The sequence below is a fragment of the Globicephala melas genome, chromosome 14 (genome assembly GCF_963455315.2).
Source record: "Globicephala melas chromosome 14, mGloMel1.2, whole genome shotgun sequence".
NCBI lineage: Eukaryota > Metazoa > Chordata > Mammalia > Artiodactyla > Delphinidae > Globicephala > Globicephala melas.
In genome coordinates, this window is record NC_083327.1 from 72602173 (window position 1) to 72614315 (window position 12143).

The 12143-nt window shown below is 41.5% G+C and overlaps 1 protein-coding gene across 3 annotated transcripts in view; it reads left to right on the forward strand.

The window, feature by feature from the left end:
• Positions 1 to 4100: 4100 nt before the first annotated feature.
• The window catches only part of TAB2 (TGF-beta activated kinase 1 (MAP3K7) binding protein 2), an 86620-nt gene continuing 78577 nt past the window's right edge, over positions 4101 to 12143 (forward strand). For all 3 annotated transcript variants that reach the window (XM_060283606.2, XM_030853202.3, XM_030853205.3), the window contains exon 1: positions 4101 to 4485. The gene's annotated coding sequence lies outside the window, so the exon portion shown is untranslated. The remainder of the gene's footprint in view (positions 4486 to 12143) is intronic.

The window sequence follows — 12143 nt, forward strand, 5'->3', positions numbered from 1 at the left end:
ATTGCAGCAGTGCCTTTGTCATAAATCAAGTTCTATTTCTGGATTCTCTGTTATGTTCCTTTTGTGTATTCATCTGTCTCTGTGCCAATACCACACTGTCTTAATTACTGAGACTTTTAATGAGTCTTTAAACGTGGTAGTGTTAAGTCTTAAGTTTGTTCTTCTTCAAAATTGTCTTGGTTACTATAGACCCTTCTATTTCCACATAAATTTTAGAATCACCTTTCAATTTGCACACACACATGCACAAACACACACAAATATTTTAGGATAGTCTTCCTTTCTTAATTATTTTTGTCTCAGAAAATGTCCCTTGTCCTAAAAAGCTAAACTCTTCTTGTGCCTTCAATATTATTCCTATAAGTTTCTCTTAGACGCTCAAGAGTCATCATCTCATTCTTGCACCTTCAGTCTTTCCCTCTACTTTGAATCTGTGCTCCAGACGCGCAGGCTCAGCGGCCATGGCTCATGGGCCCAGCCGCTCCGCGGCATGTGGGATCTTCCCAGACCGGGGCACGAACCTGTGTCCCCTGCATCGGCAGGCGGACTCTCAACCACTGCACCACCAGGGAAGCCCCCTAAGCCATTTTAAATTGGAATTTGTTACATCCTTACTGATAGACCGCTTTATATAAATTCATTATGTCTCATTTGGGCTATTGCAATGCTATGCAGTCTTTATGCCCTCAACTCTAATCCATTTCATACATGTGCTGCTAGATTATCCTTCCTAAAGAACTATTTGATCATATTTTTTGTCTTGTCCAAAAGACAACTTCTTTAGTAACTTCCCGTTGCTTAGAGAATTAGTCCAAGCTCAGCAGTTCAGCATTTGTGGTGTTGTACAGCGCTACACTCTGTTACGTACCTTGCACTATGGATACATAGAACTAAGTGCGATCCCTTGAATATGCCTCTCCCTTTCCCGCTTTGTTCATGTTGTCTTTGCCTGGAATTCTCTTGCTCCATCTCCACTTGCCTGTACACAATCTTCTTGAAACTGTCCCTGACATTTCCTCTACTGCCACCCCCTGCAAAGTAAACTCTCCTTCTTCTAAGCTTCTATGGTGTTTATTACCATCTACTTTGTATTGGTGTTATTTACATAGTGTATTCTCTTCTACTACCAGTGCTGTTCAATCATAGAACTTTCTGTGAAGACGGTTAATGAGCACTTGAAATGTGGCTAATGCAACTGGGGGCCTGAACATTTCATTTTGCTTAATTAATTTAAATGTAAATAGCTACAGGTAGCTAGTGGCCACACAGCACTAGACTAAAAGACTCTTGAATGTAGTATAGGGATTATATCTTGTTTTCTCTCTCTAATCATTACAGAGAGCATCTGAAAGGCACAGTCTGCTTTGTTCCCTCATGTTTTCTCCACAGAGCCTTGTGGATAATAGACACTGAATATTTATTGGATCACTAAATATGGATATCACATTTACCAAATATATAGTAAGCGTTCCTATTTCTGTTCCAAATTCAAGTAGATTAAATAGGTGAGAAGAAGGAAAAGTTGAATGACCAAAACTCTCATCTGTCACTGAGAAACAGATGGCTAGTTCCATTATGAAAGGATATCTATTTCTCTATCTCTACCTGTCCATCTCACAACATTCCTTCTCTTGGTTAAGTAGGGAACTCTGCAGTTTAAAGCTCTTTGTTTTTTAAAACTTATTTTGCAATAATTTCATACAGTGAAAAATTGCAAGAATAGTAGAGAAATTCCCATATTCACCAAGTTTTTTAAAATATTTAAACTATTTTAAAATTTAAAAATAACCAAGGGGACTTCCCTGGTGGCCACAGGGAATATTTCAGTGTGTTTTCCGATGAACAAGAATATTCTCATACATAATGTATTCAGGAAACTTAACATGGATAACGTACTTTAATCTACAGTTCATATTCCAACTGCATCGATTATCCCAGTAACATGCTAAAGTATAAAATTTTCCTCCTCCAGTAAAGATGTAGTTCAGGGTCACATATTGCATTTAGTTGTTATGTCTTTAGTTTCCTTTAATCTGCAGTTTTGTTTTGTTTTCATGACATTGAGCGTGTTTTAAGAATATGGGCCAGCTATTTTGTAGAATTTTCCTCTATTTGGGTTTGTTTGATGCTTCTCATGATTAGATCCAGGTTAAAGCTCTTCAGTGTTGGTGCAAGGATGTATTGTTATACATACCTTCTCTGCCACCCACTGGTTCTTAGACTTGAGCTATTCACACCTATCGTGTTCATAAGTTTACAAAGCATTATATTTCTATTAAAATATGTATATATACATTTCATTAAATTTCTAACAATATTTTGTATAAAATATGTAATTCTACCATTTCAAAAGCAATTTTTGGCTCTATATTTTATAGTGGTTTCAAAGAGAAGTGAAATTTACTTAATAATGGATTCAATTTCTCTAAACTCATTTCATTAATTACCTTAACATTTAGTTCGGAAATAGTTTCTCAGAAAGGACTACTGTGAAGTATTAAGGTTCAGTAATTTTTTTTATTACCAAGCATTGCATACATTAAAACTATAGTCTTCCCATTTTTTAAATCCTAATTTACTCCTCTTAATATCGACAATGGAGAGAAAAATACTTAAATTCTGATACAGTAAGTAATAATAAGTACTTCCGGCTTCTGACGTGGTAAAGGTTTTGAATTGGTGCCCTATCCCAATATTTCAGGTATTTTTAAATGATGAGTGAGGGGAAAAGAACTGGCAAAAGTACCTTAACCGTAGAGAAGCCTGTACTTCTTAAGAGATTTTTGTTTTGTTTTGGGTGGGTGTGTGTGTGTTTAAAGGCTCTCGCTGTAACTACAGCGCTCATACTGGAAATAGAAAAATAAAAATGGTCCTTCAGGATTTTTCTGGGGAGTAAGAATTGTTTCAAGGAAGAAACTGGCAGAGAAATGGACAAAAATTTTAAAAATGTAGTGTTTTGGACACCACTAAAGCGCTAGAATGTTTAAATAAATATCTTACATTGTGAGAAACGTGTGAGTGTTAAACACGTTTCATTTTAGGGGGAAATTAAACAAATATTTCTTTAAGAAGATAGAAACAGAAGTCTTTGCTTCGCCTGCCCCCCCCGCCCGAAGTTAAAGTGTCTTTGGCTCTGCTTCTAGGACTTCTAGGAACGTGCAATTTAAATAAAATCGAAACAACAAAACCCTTGCAGTATTTAGACTGGTTTTTTCTTTCCAGCGCTCAAGAAGACTCAGAGCCCAACATTTTTTTCCAAACTCGAAGCTGCGAGTTCCGAGCCTTCTAGGACGTGTCCCGCACACTCTCGGGACGACTCTGGTCTCCCGCTCTGACCACAGTCAGCCAGCGGCTCTCGGCGCCGCCTGCCTCCAAAGGGGTGTGTCCCCGCCCCGCCGCGGCCCACCTGCCGCCCTCGGCGGCCCGGGCCCGGGGAAGGCGCGGAGCTGCTGCAGTGCCGCGGCATCGGGTCCGCCCCCCGCCCGGAGCTCGAAGCCCCCTTCCCGCGCGGCGAGGCCAGCAGCCCCACTGGTCCCGCCGCCCGCTTCCGGACGGGCCGAGCCGCGGGGAGCTGAGTTCTTTTCTCCTTTCGACCTAAACTGCTATCGGCCCCCGTTGGGGGGTAAACCTGCTCTTTCTCTCCACACACACACCCCCTCCAAGTAACGGCGGCCGGGATAAAACTTAAAAAGTAGGATCGGGCCCTCCTCTGGCCGTTTGCCTCGGCGCCCCCTCTAGCACGGCCCCGGCGGCTGCCCGCGCCAGTCCGCGCGACCGGGCAGCGTTCTCCCTGCAGCCTTCGCAAGACGGGTGTGGAGTCTGCGAGAGTCGGGGGAGGGGTGCAGGGCGGAGAAAGAGCATCTCCGCGCCGCCGCCACCGCCGCCGCCGCCGCTGGCCGCTCCCCCGCCGCCCGACTGGGGGAGGCCTAGTCACAGCCGCCGCCTCAGCAGCGCCCACAGATCTCGCGGTGTTTGCCGGCGGCCGCGCCGCCATATTGTGTGACAGTATTTTGATTTGCACTGGACTGGCGGAGCCGCGGCGAGAGCGAGCGAGAGCTGGGGGGGTGGGGGGAGGGCAAGCAAGCGCGAGGGGGGTGGGGGCCGAAGGAGGTAGGGAGGCCGAGCGAGCTGGAGCCGAGGAGCGGGGAGAGGCGACGCCACCCAGCCATCGTTTTTGATCTGCAGCAGCCGCCGGCGGGGCGACCCAACCCGACCCCCTCCCCTCCCCCTCAGCCACGAGCGGCGGCGGCGGCGGCGGCGGCAGCCGGAGGGAGTTGGCGGCGGCGGCCGATCGGAGGGGCTGAGCGGGGAGGGAGGGAGAGCTGAGGTGTCCCCCCTGCCGGGTGGAATCGGAGGCGGCGGCGGCGCTGGCGGCGGCTGTGGTGGTGGAGGCGGCGGCGGCGACGGTGGAGACGGCTGCCGTAGTGGGAGAGGCGGCGGCGGCGGCGGCCGAGGAGGAGGAGGGGGAAGCGGCGGCGGCGAAGGGTAAGCGGACAGCGCTGCCGGGCCTCGGCGGGATCCCCAATCCCGGCTCTCCCCTCAGCTCCCCGCACCCCCCCTTCATCTGGAAGGGACTCTGCCGACTCGCGAGGCCCTTGCGGGGCGTCCGCTTCTTCCTCTCGCTCTTCCTCCCTCCGCCTCCTTCCTTCCCCAGTGGCGAGGCAGAGAGGGAGGCCCCCCAAGTCCTCCAGACCGGGCGGGGGTGGGGAGCATCGGGCCCGGCCTGGGCTCCCGGGAAGAAGTGTGTAGGGGGAGGGGGAGATTCATTGGAGTCGGGCGCCGGGGAGAGCCCCGGGTGGGGGAGGGTGCCGGGGGCGGGGAGGGCCCCTGCCTGCACGGGTGCCCCCGGCCCGCCCCTTTGGCATGTGTGAGATATGGGGGGGCTGGGCCGGGGGGGACGGAGATCTCCTCTGGGGGAGCCGTGGCCCGAGGAGGGATGACTTAGGGGCGAGGGTGTTGCGGGGAGAGATCGAGGGAGTTACGTGGAGGTCGAGGGGAGAGCGTCTTTCCTTTTCCGATGTGGGTTTTCTGCAGCCTTCTGGAAGTGGGGAGCCAGCCCCGCTGTGAGTGTGTGGCCCTTAGATTTCAGAGGATAGTTCTAGCTTTCTGTCCTGTCAACCTCAAACCCTAAGATTGGGGTTGGGGCCGGGAGGCTGAAAGGGTCTGGGTATCGCTGAACAGGTGACAGGTGTATCTTCCCGTTGCTGATGCTGTAAGGCTGCTCGGGCTGGGTAGTATAGCAGAGTGGCGGAGCCCATGTGGCTTCGTATCTATGCGTTTGGCCATGTTTCATTCCATATATAGTATATTTGCGATGTTCGGTTTCCATTCTTCAAGTCAGCTTAATTGTCGTGGAGGAATTCTTCAAATGTTTCTGATAAGCTGGGTTTCCAGGAGAGTGGAGGGAATTTGCAGCTTCACGGGGGTTTCGCAGGAGTTCATGCGTTTCGGGGTCTCCAGTGCGAGGCTGTTTTGAGTGCCTCTCTTCATTGGAAAGTTCTTGAACACTAAGGTCGTATTTGAGGCAACAGTGAGGCAGTATACTTTTGCATCCATTTTGTCTGTTTTAGGTAAGTTTGTAAAGTGTCGAACTTTAGGGTCAGGTTGATTCGCATTTTATAAAAGGAATTCGTTTGTGCTTTAGCTCACTCTTAAAGAGTACGTTGCTCATTATGCAATTTCAGATTTGGCCGGGAATTTTGGTGGGCATGGAATACAATTTTGCTTTCAGTTTTTACACTACTGCTGCTTACCACACTCTTCATACAGTAGCAGAGTATTGACACCTTTTTAAAAGTATCTTTGAATTCCTTGGAACAGTGAAGTCGTGATTGGTTTTAAACCCTGACAGTTTGAAACTTCAGATTTTGAAACCACTGCATTTTCTAATAAAGACAGACACGCTCTTCATCTTACTGTAAGCTTTGGCTGAGCACTTAAATTAGAAACAATGGGAAGAATTGTCAGATAAATGAGTTACAAATTAAAATAGGGCCAAGTTTAAAAAGGATTCAATAGCTTTGAAAAAACGTGTCTGGAAGGAATATATTGAATGATGGCACTATCAGTGTGTTAACAGGAAATAGAACAAAAATTCCAGTGATTCAGAACTTCTGTTGGGGTTTTTTTCCCCTTAAATCTAATCAGTTTCTAATAGAGGGTGCTTAAGATTTAAATCTTTAAAGGATCAACTGAAAGTTGAATGCGTTAATTAGATGAGTAAGTCATCCACTGAATATACTCCGTTATTTCATTTTTCTCTTGGGCACGTGGAATACCTTTTCTGAGTTCAAAAGTATTCTCAGGGGACACTGATGAAATGCAAGTGGTTCAACCCTCTTTAGTGAACTGTCACATAGTAGAACCTGTGCCTTTGTAACTTGTTAAGAAGTGGATAAATGATCAGTCTCATCTGATACAAATTTCCTGAAAAATAAGTTTTAATTTAATCTGATTTGATTGAAATAACACCTATATTTGGTCCTCTCTTTACTGGAAAGAAGCGCTTGCCTTCAGCTAGTGATATTGTTTAAAACTTGCATACAGTTATTGCATCTAATGAAATCAGGAGGTTTTTAAACTCTGCAGAGTTAAGTGGGCACAACTACTCAGATCCCCAGTTACGTTATTATTGAGAATTGCTTGTTTAGTATTAGTAACACGTTATACTTGGGTAAGTGTCATAATATGATTAGTCTTGTGTCTTGACAGAAATAAAAATTTATTCTACTTCTGTAGTTTTCTCTGTAAGGAAAATTCTTTTCTCAAAATACTGTTGAGGATGAAATCTACATATGTATCTATGAACATATGGCATTTTGCAAAATGGGTGTGATGGGCACCACTTACATGAAACTTTGTGAGTTTCGTGTCAAAAAAGTCCCATGAGGAATGTGTGAATTTTCTGAAACAGCATTTATTTTAGTTGTATAAATTCATCAAGACTAAAAGTGTATTTTTTAATGGTTATCAACTTATTTAAAAGGCACTGTTTGCCTTGTTATAGATGTTTTGAAAAAAAGTTCCTAATAATCTTTACAACATACAAAGTTTGTAAGTTAAACTGTAATTCAGAAAAGCTTCAATTTCATTATATCTCTACTTGGCCATGCTCCTATGACCCAAGAGAGAACGGTAGTAGCACTTTTCCGTTGTTTCACTTATGTCATCTTTATTTGGTCCATCTAAGATTGGGACTCTATAAAATAGAAGGATTATGAGGAAATAACAGAGGCAAATGTGAAAATGGGGCAAAACAGTAATAAGGAGGAGAAGCTAGGGGATAAGATGCTAGTAGAGGATTAGATGAACAGTTTTAGGCAACTAGGAAAATGGAAATGTGGGTAGTGGTGGGTGCCAAGCACAGGAAGGTGATCATGCTGAACGATTCTAAGGAGGTTTGGGCTGAATCTTTCGGTAGACTCTCACAGTCTATATGTCATTTTATTTTAAGTCCTCTGTATTAAGATGGTAAGGATTTGGAGACTTGGAAATTGTATGAAATCTAAACGTATGCATGTTCATATTTATTTGCCTCTGGCTCATATTTCCAAAATACTTATAATATTTTAACATTTCATTTTTTTATGATTCTGACCCTAGAAATCAAGGACACTTACTTAATCAGAAAGCTAAAATCCCTGAGTAAGTACTCAGGGGTGGCCAGTACTGTACTTTTTTGTTTGTTTGTTTGTTTGTTTGTTTGTTTTTGCGGTACGCGGGCCTCTCACTGTTGTGGCCGCTCCCGTTGCGGAGCACAGGTTCCGGACGCGCAGGCTCAGCGGCCATGGCTCACGGGCCCAGCCGCTCCGCGGCATGTGGGATCTTCCCGGACCGGGGCACGAACCCGTGTCCCCTGCATCGGCAGGCGGACTCAACCACTGCGCCACCAGGGAAGCCCAGTACTGTACTTTTTACATTCCCTTTAGTTAACTGCTAAACTCGCCTGTGATCTTGATAAGAGTCAGAGATTAAGAATGACTGTCTTGGAAGCAGCCGCATGGCACAGGGATATTGGCTCGGTGCTTTGTGACAGCTTAGAGGGGTGGGATAGGGAGGGTGAGAGGGAGGGAGACGCAAGAGGGAAGACATATGGGAACATATGTATATGTATAACTGATTCACTTTGTTATAAAGCAGAAACTAACACACCATTGTAAAGCAATTATACCCCAATAAAGATGTTAAAAAAAAAAAAAAAAGAATGGCTGTCTTTTTCTTCATTTTCTAAGTATTCCATCCCTCAAAACACAATGTTTGGTACTAAGTAGTATTTACTACTAGCCTTCTAGCGTTAAACTTATGCATTTTACTTAGACTTTTCACTTTGATTTTTATTGACTCATTTTACAAAGTATGCTTAGTTTCTAATTTCTTAATCCTCAGAAGGAATGGGCTACTGTTAAAAGCACAGTAAGATGCGTCAGCTGAGAAGTTGATGTTTTAGAAGGAGATCCAAGTCAGAATTGCCACAAAGCAAAATTGTGAATATTAATATCAGTAAAAGATCTCTGTGAAAATTGATTAAAGTTTTGCCACTTAAAAGTGCTTTGTTCAAAATATAATTCATGTAGACCCCCGTATCTCCTGACAGTGCTTTATAAATGAGGCTTTGCCGAATGTATCTTTTTGATTTGCCTCAACATTTTTAATGTAAAACTTGAGCAAGAAATTCTATTGGATTTCTGATAATGTTTCAGTTCAAAATTTGGTATCAAGGGAGTAGTAAATTTCTTTAGACCTTTAATATCTTAACATTAACCTTTTTAGTGTTTCCTGCATAGTAAAAGAGAAACTAATATTTATTGAATACCTACTAAGTGCCAAGGTTTCTATCGTTTCACAGATATTTATTGAGCACAGGGTTCTTTGAGATATTGGAGATGGCAGCAGTGGATAACACAGACAAAATTTCTGTCATATAGTTTACATTTTAGTAGTGGAAGATATAATAAATGAGTAAAATCAAGCGTGTCTGGGAGAAAAAAGTACTGTGGAGAAAAGTAAAACAGAACAGGAGGTTGGGGAACAGACATTGCATATTTGCTCTTTTAAAAACTACATAGTGGATATTATCTTTGATTTCAAAAACAAAAACTTCCATACATAAATATTTTTCTTTAAGAATATACTTCAAAACTAACACAACATTGTAAATCAACTATACTCCAATAAGAAACTTTTTTTAGAAATATACTTCATAACTTGGGAACAACATTATGTTTGTACTTCAGAGTTTTAGTTAATAGCGATTTCCTATTGTTAGTGCTTCAGAAAGCTGCTTTGTGGCTCAATAGAAAATTTGGAGTCTGATATCCTGGTTTGAATCCTGGTTTGCCACTTACTAGCTTTGTGATTTGGGGCCAACTACAATTTCTCAGCCTCTCTGAGCTTGTTTTCTTCTCTGTAAAATGAATAGAATACCTATAGGGTTGTTGTGATGCCAAATTATACATTTTGTGTAAATTATCTGATATATAGAAGGGGCTCAATAAACTGCAACTTTTTTGTCTGTTGCTTATCTGGAGTTATAAAACAAAATAGTTGATGTTGGTAATCTTTCCAAGAAGCTTTCACAGCACTGTGGGGGACATTGTTTAATACACAGTTTATTTGAACAACTAAAGCACTCTTCTCTGATAGAATAAGGTTAATTAAAACTCAACTGTAATTTATGGTCACTAATACTTTCTGGAGCGTTTGCACATGTTATCTAGTCAATATGCTGTGAGGAGTAAACCTAGTCTTTATGATGAGGAAAAGTTGTGACATATCTTGATGAGCTGGATTTCAGCATTTTGACAAGTAGATAAAAATGTCGTATAAGATCCCAGTTCATGGAAGTACTTGTGAAACATTTAGTACAGTTTACATATTCAATAAATGTTCGCTTTGTCATTAGTTTATACCTTTATTGTGTGAAAAGGGGTAATTCAGAGAATTCACAAATTATTAAGGAAAACTTTTATGAAGAGAAAGTAATGCAAATTGTGCATAAGTTTTATGAAGAAAGAGTGGAATAGTCAAATTGCAATATTTGTTTTTCATTTTTAGCCTGGGAAATCACTAAACTGTCTCAAGGACAAACCGTGTCTTATTTTCCTTTCAGTCTTGACTTCACCATATCTTCAGTGCCTGGCCTGTACTTAAGGAGCTCAAGGAATACTGCGCGTTCAGTGCTGAATGGCTCTTAGTGATAGTTTTCCTGTGTATCACAACTCTTTTTGGTAGTAAGCACCTTCTGGTTTTGAAAAGTGTTTGCACTGGACTTAAGTCTTTGAATCTCTAGTTTTAAGCACAGACTCAGATATCACACAAAATCTTCTGAATGCTATTTTTTTGAATCTAGCCAAAAGTTTGAAAAAACATCCTAGAAGTTAAAAGGAAGAAAAGAAAGAAATTATTTGCAGCTAAATTAATATTTATTAACCTATTCCTATGAAGTTGTTGACATTAAAATGAAAAAGTGAATAGAAATGTTTAAAAGCAGATTAGAAAAAATAATTCATGTATAATTATGTGCTCTTAACCAGCCTTTAAAAGACAAGTTTGTCTTACCTCTTTAAGGCAATTTCAGTGAAACTGTACATTTATACTGACATTATGGATTAAATGGCTCAGTCACTTTCTTACATTCCTGTGATGTGGGGAATATTGGTGTTTTCACGGAAAAGGGAAAACATCCCACCCCACCCTACCCTACTTTAACAGTAACCATTTTTCAGATGTTTGAATCTTAGTACCAGGAAGCTTTTTCCTGTTCTGTAGCAAGTTATTCTCTGCCTAATGAATAATAATTTTAGCTTTCCTAAAACTGAAGACTTCCCTTAAGTTCTAAGATCTTTAGTCATTTATGCAAAATATTTCTTGGCTTTTAAAAAAATTCCCCTTGAAGATGTATGGAAACAAATTGCTTCATTTTTAAACTTGGCATGACACAATACTGTTTTAGAAATGAGATAAAAATATCTACAATTGGATATTTTTATACTCTTGTGGGTTTTTGTTTGTTTGTTTGCTTTGAACTGTAATAACCTACCACTGGAAAGGGATACTACTACAGGGTGTCAGTTTGAGTGGCTTCAGAAAGAAAGTCAGTCTGATTTATCCACAAACAGGTACAACATAGACCAGGGCATTTTAAGAATTTGTAGTATTTTAATTGCCTTGTTAAAGAAAGTGGCATTCTTGTTTCACCTTAGAAGAAAAACAAAAAACAGTCCTGGTACAAGCCTCAGAAGCCAAATAATAAAGTAGAGGTTGGAATGGTCCTGCAGAGAGAGACAGAGAGAAGCAAGAGTAAAGAAGTGTAGAATTTAAAAGATTTTGGTGGAAATATATGAATGCTGATTGTTTTTAATAAAATTATTCAAAAGAATTACTCTGTTAAAGAAAATTCATGGTCTCTGCAACCAGCCCCTGCCCAAGCTTGCCAAAATAGTAAGTCAAAAGCAATGCCACATTCCGAGGTATAGTATAGAGATTGGTGCTACCATCAAAAACTTCAGAGTTTCTGGGGGTTGATTCTGACCATTTAACTTGTCTGTTTGGCTAGTGCAGAAGACAGGTTCTGGGAGAATAACAAATGACAGTGAATTATTGAGGGGGAAAAAGTGCACAAAAAGAGTAAATTTTCAGTTAGTAAATTCTTTTTATTCTTTGGTTTATTAACTATACTTTCATCTGAATTATTAAATAATACTCTTCTTTTGAGTTTTAATGTTTAAAGTTTTCCTCTAACATTTATATTAAGGAAAACTTATTTTGACCCATAATATCTTAATGTTAACCTTTTTAGTGTTAGCAAAATGGAGCACATCACAAGTTTGCTTCCTGTCGGTTTGCCAGTCAGGCAGGCCAGATACTGCTTGTTTCATTAGTATAGAGCCAATGGCAGTTCAGCGGAATGATTTTCCATTCCCTATCAATGGGAGGAAATACTTGCCAATACAAATGAAAACTTGAAATCTGCAATTTGACCTTGCTGAACACAGTTCTCACACCAGGCAAGTTTTGTTTATCAGAGAAATCAACAAAAACAATCATTCTGATATGAACTGGGAAAATAGGAGTAGAAGGGAGTTTATCTAGTTTTAATTCTCTCAGCTGCTGAAGAAGATACTACTTTTGAGTTTGAGTTGGTC